The sequence below is a fragment of the Dendroctonus ponderosae genome, unplaced genomic scaffold (assembly GCF_020466585.1).
Source record: "Dendroctonus ponderosae isolate FM_Combo_2020 unplaced genomic scaffold, Dpon_F_20191213v2 Dpon_F_20191213_3, whole genome shotgun sequence".
Classification (NCBI taxonomy): domain Eukaryota; kingdom Metazoa; phylum Arthropoda; class Insecta; order Coleoptera; family Curculionidae; genus Dendroctonus; species Dendroctonus ponderosae.
In genome coordinates, this window is record NW_026018508.1 from 2,154,236 (window position 1) to 2,164,010 (window position 9,775).

General features: G+C 34.3%; 1 long non-coding RNA gene across 1 annotated transcript; it reads right to left on the reverse strand.

The window, feature by feature from the left end:
- Window positions 1-258: 258 nt before the first annotated feature.
- On the reverse strand, window positions 259-803 carry LOC125503926. The gene is made up of 2 exons (XR_007281164.1): window positions 638-803; window positions 259-580 (listed from the first exon to the last, which is right to left on the reverse strand). It is a non-coding gene; the product is annotated as an uncharacterized LOC125503926 (long non-coding RNA).
- Between the last annotated feature and the right edge of the window lie 8,972 nt (window positions 804-9,775).

Genomic DNA, 9,775 nt, shown 5'->3' on the forward strand with positions numbered 1-9,775 from the left:
GTAATAATTTCGTGATTTATGTAATGTAGAAATTACGTTTTAACAAATTTCCTGTGTAAGTAGGTGCATGTCCCTTATGTAGTTTATCATCGCAAAACCTTGATCTTATGATTATCGTTCAGAAGAAACATTTAACAGGTTTGCATTGATTTCAAACGGATATACTTTTCTCCGCCAACGAAACGAATGCAAAACACTATATTTATCAGATCAGCGGTAATAATTGTGGTAGTACAACAGTATTATAATTACGACTTATCAAGTAAATAAATATATTTTGATATAATCTGACTGCATTCTTGCAACCTACGGTCGCAAGAATGCGTTATCTATTAACAGACACATGTGCTTATGGGCAAATCATCTGATTTGGTTATAGGCATTTCGCTGGATTGGTTGCCGATGGAATTCTGCGTTTGTTGGCTTATCTGAATTAATATCTGGGGATATATTTGGTTTAAGACTGTATAACGGAAACATAAGTAGCAAGGCATTTTAGAAAACGATACAGGATTGCAGGTACCATAAAAATACATTTTCAAACTGTGATTATCGGCTTCCAGTTTTACTCCAATAGGTACTAATAATAAAAATACGATTGCTGCTTTTGCGAAGAGTAGTAAATATCGCTACTCACAATTAACAGATTCACAGTGTCACACACAAGATCAATGGAAATGCAAAAGTACTGAGTATTTTAGCAGAAGAAGCAATTAGAACCAAAGACAGGGAAAAAGTAAATTTTGGATGACAGGCGAAATACTGCTAATGATGGATGAAAGAACAAATCACCTGCAAAAACTTAAAAAAGTACAGAGAAGTTTTGTCATTGTTCTTATATTTAGTCTGGTCGCAGAAGCTAGGTTTTGATAAGAATTAAGTACCGCATTTGGACAAATTTAGCATTGCAATAATGTTTTTAAGGAACTTTAATATACAGAGGAAAATTTTTATTCAATATAAAGATTAAACCTTGCCATTATACGTGAAAAACAATATCATTTAAATGTCCTCGACAGGACCTCCTACAGGCCTCAATCCTTTTGAGGTAGTTTTGAATGACTTGCCGGCACATTACCGGTAATATCTCGATCATAACTTCACGGATATATGCTTTCAGTTGCTCAAGAGTTTGAGGATTGTTGGCGTAAACACGGTCTTTTCCATCGCCCCACAAAAAGAAATCTAACAGTGTTAAGTCGCAGGATCTTGCGGGCCAATTGACATCACTCAATCTAGAAATTACGCGTCCCGGAAATTTCTCTTGCAATAGGGCTCTCACTGTCAGTGTTGTATAGTCACACAACGTTGCCCATCCTGCTTGAACCACATGTCTTCTAAATTATAATCTTCAATTTCTCTCCAAAAATAATCGGTTAACATGCGTTCATAACACTCAGAATTGACTGTTACAGCTCTTCCTTGATCGTTTAAAAAAAATACGGGCTACTAACACCACCGGACCATAATGCACACCATACGGTCACATTTTCAGGATGCAAAAGTTTTTCTGCGATCAGCTGAGGATTTAGAGAGCCCCCTATACGGTTGTTCTGTTTATTCACGTAACCACCGAGCGAAAAATGAGCCTYATCCCTGAAGCAAATKCGGTTCGAAAAATCATCATCAACAGCTTGCTGTTCAACCACCCAATTTGCGTATGTTCTGCGTTGSCCATGAACTTGAGGCTTAAGTTCTTGAGTCAGTTGCACTTTGTACGGTTGGAGCTTCAAATCCARTTGCAAAATTGGCCACACTGAGCCGTAAGACAAGCCCAAAWGTTAATCACGTCGGGGAATCGACGAATTCGGTTCTTCCTCCACACTTTGATCAACAACGGCAATATCTTCAGCTGAACGAATRTTGCGATGATRCACAGGCTTTACAATTTCAGTAACCGATCAAGTATCTTAAAATTTGTCCACTGTGTTCGAAATTATTTGCTCTGTGGGTCGATTATGTCGACCGTAATCTGCTCGTAAAGACCTAAACGTTGACAGGCGGCAGAGTCACCATTTTTATAGTAACATTTAATAATTTTTACGCGTTCTTCGACAGTTGAACGATCCATATTCCAAAATTTCAAACCTTCAACTAAAACAAAAACGCTTCGGATGACGTTTACCTTTAACAGATAGCAAATAACAAGGTTTTACTTTCCCAATCTCGAATTGGATAACCCGTTACTTACTCAACTGCCAAGAGACAATCGTCATTAGATAAGTGAAAGAACCTAGTAAGTCCAACGAAAGATGAAACTGCATTTAAACTGAAATTTCATATTAATTTAGAGAAACTTCTAATCAAGTCTGCTTTTTTTCATGAAATCTAACAGAAATGGCGCAATGTACAAAAAAGTTACTATAGTGAATAACCTAAGTAATAACCAACGATGCTTAACTTCCTTTTCGAATTTTGGAAGATTATTTGATCATTCATTGATATCATTCTTTTATTTTATTTCTTTCCTTTTTCTTATTTGGAAATGTGAACTGATACTTTTCTGCAACTAAGTTGAGCAAGAAATATCCAATCAATTGATACCGCATTGCAAAATTTCTGGTTTTGTTGGCAGTCTCWTGTTGCAGTTGACTAAAAATAATTATTGAATGCTTGGTATACAATATTCTGAAAATAAATTTRTTCTTTGCTTGCGTGCTTTTAGTTTCAAACTCATTCACRGAAACGGAAGTACATTTTTGACATTTGAATATGCAAATCTCTCAATRATCGAAACTCACTAATTCAAAATATTGACTCRTAAGGAATATATTTATGTGATAAAAATGTACAGCCACTGAATTGAATAATATAAACGTTTGCGACCACCTTTTAGCAAAAAGATGTTACMCACTGAAATATTCAAGCATTTTCATACTGTTTCTTTGTTCAAGTTTCCACTTCTGCGACCCCATATTCGAATATTCATCTTCCCAGCCCCCCGCTAATCCATCAGATAATATGAAACCAACTTTAAAAACCAAACAATAAATTTAAACAGAATATCTCTCGCACGAGTGGTCATTCAAAAATCATCCCCCAAATTCAGACTCTGTGGGTGGTGGACAACCGCCGTATTGTTTTGGAGTAATGGATTTTAGCTCAGATAGGTTTGAAAGGGGGAACGGACTTGGTCCTGCTTTTATTGTTGTTTTATTGAAACACGCACCTATAAATTAATATATGATTGGACGGTATTATCTAAGACAATAATGACTAATGAAAAAAAATTCGACTGATCAATGATAGTAATGTTCCCATCAGAAATAGATGTGGATTTAACACTTTTTCAACATTTGAAATATTCCGCTGTGAGATATTCGGAACCTAAATTCAGCCGAATTTTTATGCCGTTTTGCCTGAAAGCCCTGGAGGTTAATTTGAGCTTTGAAATACACAGCTTTTGCACAGTTTTAGTGCAAGGTGCTGCCTGTGTATAGAATTTGATGTGAGCCAAAGGTTTACGAATTTTTCATTTACAACTTTTCTATAAGCTGATTATTTTGTCTGGAGCTAAGTCGTATCGTATACACGAAATTACATTTTTCCTTTATGTTTCTATAAATTTACCAAAAAGTTTAATTTCAGTAATTAGAGAATTAAATATTGTTTTGGAGAACCAGCAATGAATTGTAATTTTCTTTTAAAATATTATTTATTAAAAGTTAAAAGTATATCTATCTCCAAAGCAGCGAGTTTGAGATTACACCAATGAGGACTGTTTGGTAAAAAAAGTAAATTTCTGTTTTAAGCATATTTTTAAATGCGGCTTTTGGAAAACGCTGATGATTTTCATTGGCAAATTAAGTATTATAATAAAGTTATATACGTGTTATATACGTGATGCGCGGATTACACCTACAAATGTCGTTTACGCTCGACGTTTATTCTCAAAAGTTATCTTAATCTGCACATTCAAGGATTACCAAGTTCTTCCCGAAAAGAAATCAGCAACATATTTTAATTACTTCATTTTCATATTTTTAAAGAATGTGTATGTAGTTATTTCTTTTTGTAATATGATGCGTGTCTACTATTAAAAAAACATATTCTTGTTGTTGTAACTTTCTGAATCGGAAGCAGCACAATTTTTGACTCATTTTGAAGTAAATAGTGAGCAGTCATCAACATATATGTTATAGATTGTATGTGACTTTAATTTTTATAAATTTTAATGAATTTTTCGTCTTTAAATTGAGCATGGAAGTTTAACTTTTCCGGCGTTCAGTTACCCATGAATATTAACCATGTGACACGTGTTCTATTAAAAATGAAGAAAATAGTACACGTTAGTCCAATATGCCTTCAAGATGGTATAGAAAAGTAGTCAGGAAATCTGTGGGTAGTGGTGTTCTTCTAATCGGCGTCGTCAAAGCCAATCAGATAAGCGTAATTTTGAAATACAACGCTATTTATCTGTTAAACTAATGGCTAGTCTGGGTTATTCGTTTAATATTTACACACTTACTTGTTGGTACTTAAGGTCGAAGGAAAAATAGTAAGATGCATTGAAACATTATATTCAGCTGATTTGGCGTGGCGATTATGATGAGGACGTTTAATTCAATGGGATGCTATTCGCGAAATAACTGTACAATTTCGTAGCAAACTTCGCTTTGTCTATCCAGGAACAGGCAAAATTTCGCTACAAATTAAATAACTTTAAAATAACGGCAGCAATAATATAAATACATGTCTTCTAGAATAAATAATTTAAACCACTGCTTCTAAACGTGCAACTGCACTGTCTGTGTTTGGATAAAGTTCCTCTGATCCCTAATCAATCATTAGGGTCAAATTTTTTGACAATAATTAAACTTTATGTTGCTTTTTGATAACCGGATACATACTTAATAAGGAATTGAAAATATGTCTGCATTTTCAGGGATTTCATATGTCACATGTGGATTTTATGGATTCAATATGTCTGCATTTCAACTATTTATAACAACTATTTTGCATTAATGRAAGTARCTCCAGGTATATCCTGAACATTAATATASTTTAAGATTGCAAGCTGTATAGGCTTTCAATTCGATTATTAAYACTCACTGAAYGCATTTTAGAACYATTTCCTCATATCACAACGGTTAATATCTACATATTTCTCATATCTAACACACGGTTTACYAGCCAGTATATGTGAATTTGACGTTATTCTCTATATTCCAGGACTGTTTAAAAGCTTAAATTCATGATATGACCTCGAGATCTGTTAAAGAAGTTATGAAGGTAAGAAAAGATTTAAATTAAGTGATAGATAATAAAAATAACCGCCTTCATTTTATACCAAATTAGCTGAATATGAAAATTTAGCAAGTTTGCGCTATATTTTCACTGTCCATTCTTTAACTTAGTGCATTTTTAAAGACCATTTTGCTTTACTTGCGTTAATATGCATGTTATGGAATTCAGAAATCGTGTATAATATTTTTGAATATTAATTTTATAAATTCTGTTTTTTGTGCGTATTTTAATTATGTAATTTAATTTCTTAATGTTTAAAAGCAAAAACATTTAGGTGTTATCTATGCATCACTTTCAACATAAGAAAAGTACGTTTCATCCAGAAATAACGTTGTTAAATCGAATTGTCAGTTCAAACTTATAATCATTTATCAAGCTATCAATATCATATTCTACAAACAAATTAATTCAAAAATTGAACTTTAGCAAACCAAACCTATATTCAGCAATACAATCCCTTATATTTACAAGGTATTGGCTAAAACGACAATTTAAGTTGTTTTTTTTTCTCAAGTTTTCTTCTGTTTGTCACCATGTAGGGGTGTGGAAATGATGAGAACTGAAAGATATAAATTTGATTCAGCATCGGTGTAAATAAAACATGATAAACTACTGTACATTCTTCGGCGTAATACCGATAATTCCTGGCAATTACTTACTATTTTTATCGCGTATTGCGACTCTTGCTGGATGTGTCAACGTTAAAAATTGCTACTCGCCTTTGATTATCGTCTTTACCAAGCTGCGAATTAATAGAAAATAACTGAAAGCGGGAAAATATGTCTAATGATAAATGCGCTCTTCCCTTCGGTACAACATTATATGGAGACGTTCATTTTAATTCGCACATTACTTGACAGCACCATTTAGTGATATGAATTTATCCGTAGAGATTTTAGCTTAAGTATTTTCTTTAAATTGACGTATTGCACCACGTTATTTTCTCGTTTTCTTTGATAACATGCTTTGCAATATGCGTACTTATATCCTTTATGAAAGTACCAACGTACTTAAAAGCTCTTTTTATTATTCTGGCGACCAACTTTTTATTATCGAACTGTTTTTGCTGAAATTAATTTACTGCAAGCAAAAGTCATTCCTCTGCAAAATTGTTTTATGTTCAAGGGGAGGAAGCATATTGTTCAATTATTGGTCTGATATAGTGGAAATAGTTCCATTTTTAGTTGATTTATTACTATCATCTTAGCAAGCCGAAAGCCTCAGATAGGTGAATATGATGAGTTTCAGAATCAGGTGGAAATTTTAATTATTGACTTCTTAAAAAAACATATTTGTTATTTATTTCTTCCAAAATTCAATGTATTATATTTTTCCATTAATATTATAGCTTTCATGCATATTGAGAAGCAAAATCTTACCTAAAAAAAATTATCTTCAGATTTTTGAATTAAATTATATGAAAGAAAAAATAAAAAATTCGCTGTAAACTGAAAACAATTGAAAATAAAAGTGTTATTAACATACTGACATACGACTATTGATGACTGATGAAGTAGTAAATGGACATAGTTTATTTTGCAGACAGAATATTTGTTTGCTGTATATTGTCCTGCGTTAATTTTTTTATATTTGTTTGAAATATTCCAGCAGCATTATTTTTGTACCTTGTCGTTTTAACTGAAATATTTTCATTCGCTTTCCTTTGATTGTCATTCTTCTATCAGTTCCTGTGCTCGAATAGTTGCATCACTTTCTAATACCTGTTCAAATGCGGATACTTTTCCGGAGGAAAGTTTTCGGACATTAACAAAATTTTTTGGCATGTAAAGAGAAGCAACCGGGAAACTTGTGTTAAATATTAAAAAGATGGATACAAAGATTAAATAGTTATATGTGTAAGCTTAATATAAAATATGTTCATTGCTTTTCAGGAAAGAATCGTTCGGAAAATATAAATTTTTATTCTGCCCAGCTTTGCATGCTCAAGTCAGCTCGAGTTAACCCAATATTTAATTTAGCTGAATAGATGTTAAAACATTAAATAGGTGAAGCCTGAGTTAAATTGAATGCGAAAAGTTCACATAGAAGCATATAATAACACGCTTGTGTTTTGATCTGCAAGGCGTTGAAAGAAATACGTTGTTCGTGGTTTCGTAAATTTCGTTTTTATTTCTTACTGAATGCTACTGAAAATACACGTATGAGCCAAGATTAAAATTATTTAAATTATTAAATGAGCCAAGATTAAAGGCAATTTTTGATCTTAGTTTCCATAATTTCTTCTAAAAAGCTGTGCTTAAATCATTATTGAATCTGTCGTTTGAGGTAGGAAGATTTACCCTCATGTTTATAATTAATTATTGATTCATTATTAGCCCATCCTCGTCCACTCCTGAACGTAGGTGTCTTCCAATTGTCTCCAGTGAAGTCGATCTTGGGCGGTTTGGATAAAAATTTTGCCGGGGTGTTTCTGGATGTCGTCCTTCGTCTGGGGGTCGCTCAACGCTTCTTTTTGTTTCCCTAGGTCTCCATTGCAGTATGGCCTTGGTCCACTTGACATCGTCCCTCCTCACATAACCAGCCCATCTACAATTATTCTTTGCCACCGTTTCCATGACGTCTAAGACTCCCGTTTTCCTTCTAATACGATCGTTCTGTCCCTAAGGCAGGCAATGAACGTTGGATGGCTCTCTGACATACTCTCAGACGATTGGCACTTTTTTGTTTGATGGTCATAGTCTCAAGGCCATACGTCCATCTGTAGCATGCAGTTCTCGAACACCTTCTGCTTTAGATTAATTGGAGTTTTAGGATTTCTTAGGATGTGAGATACTTTGCCCAAGTGAGGATCGTTTTTGGTTCTCACTCCCTAGCTGTATTTTATGGCCTACGTACAARTATTTATCCACTGTTTCARTATTAATGTTRYCTAGGATGACCTGGGCGTTATAAAGACTTATGATTTTGGTCTTCTGAATTCCCACTGTTTGTAATGCTTCTTTTAGCTCCTTTAACATGTTSGTGAGCTCCTCATGACCACTGCTAAACAGGACAATGTCGTCTGCAAAACGTAGATGGTTCAAGTACCTCCCATCAATGTTAATGCCTTTTAAGTCSCAATCCAAGGCCTTGAAAACTCTTTCCAAAGCCAGGGTGAAAAGTTTTGGGTACATTAAGTCTCCTTGTCTAACTCCTCTGTTYATGGGATTTTTTCCTGTATTGAGGTATTCTGYTATCTCCGCGTGAAAAGTGGCATTCTTGTAGCAGTTCTTTATCAGAGTGAAGTATTGTGAGTAGAACCTAGCCTTATYMAATTMATTTAGTACTGCCKTCTTCTACCGAGTCAAATGCCTTTTGATAGTCGACGATGGGCCTGTACTTTTCGATGTTCCTACAGTCTCCTTTCKTAAATAAGATTTTGACCGYTGGGTTTCTCCATGCTTCTGGGWTGCGGCCCTCCTCSAGATCCTTATTGAGCAGGATGAGAATTGCCTTTTTCAGTGTTGCTCCYTCTTATTTCAGCATTTCTGCCATAATGCGGTGTTCTCCTGGAGCYTTGCGGCTTTTCATAGATCTCAGTKCCTCCTCTAWTATCGCTCTYAGAATTTGTGCACTATTATCTSTCTGGTAACCTGTGTCTGCMAYTTCCTGTCTGTAGAGCTTTCGGTAGAAGCTTTCAGTAATACTCACGATTTCTTGCTCCTCTTACTGTACTGTYCCTTCTTCACCTCTCATTTTTCGTGGTGTGTTTTCCTCTCATCATTCTCAATCTCAATTCCTTCATGTTAAGGTTGTTTTCAATTTCTTGCTATATGAGATGGGTGTTATGGTTTCTCAGATAATTGGTTATATCTCTCTTTACTTGTTTGTTAATCACTCTGTAGTCTGACGAATCTCTATCCACCTTCGAAGAGAGGAGTCTTTTGAAGATTTATTATGCTTGCACTAAGCTTTAATGGCCTGCCTTTTTGTAGTGAGCTTACTTGTTTCACTGAGATTTGGATGCTTTTGGTTATTTTTTCGGATAGGATGTTAAGATCTATATCTTTCAGCGTCTCTATAGGTTGGAGTTTTTGTTCTATGTAGGAGTGATATTTATCTTTCTTGTCTTGGAGTTTAAGTAGGGTTGCTAACAATTGTTTTGTCTCGATCCGAGTATTTGTACATATTTTCGTTCTCACAAGCCCGTGGTCACTTCATGTATTGAAACGATCTAAAACAGATACATCCGCGCAGTGTTATTTCGCTGTGGTTAGGATATTATGAATCTCGTTTTTTACTATAAGTTTATAAAAATATTACTAAAACATATTTCACTTGACGTTGACAAAAAATTGGTCATTATTAGTCATTCTCTGTACATCTGAAATTCATCTTACATAAATATTCCATATACTCGTACAGCTGGATAATAATCGACTTTAACGCAAGCCAACTAATCGTTCATTGTGTGAACTACATTCTAGGCTGAGAAAAAAACGAAATATACTTCGAGTCAAACAACAAAACAAAACAATTTAATTTAATAGGTCAGGTCCAATACGGTCTCATAAGTCCCTAACTCGTT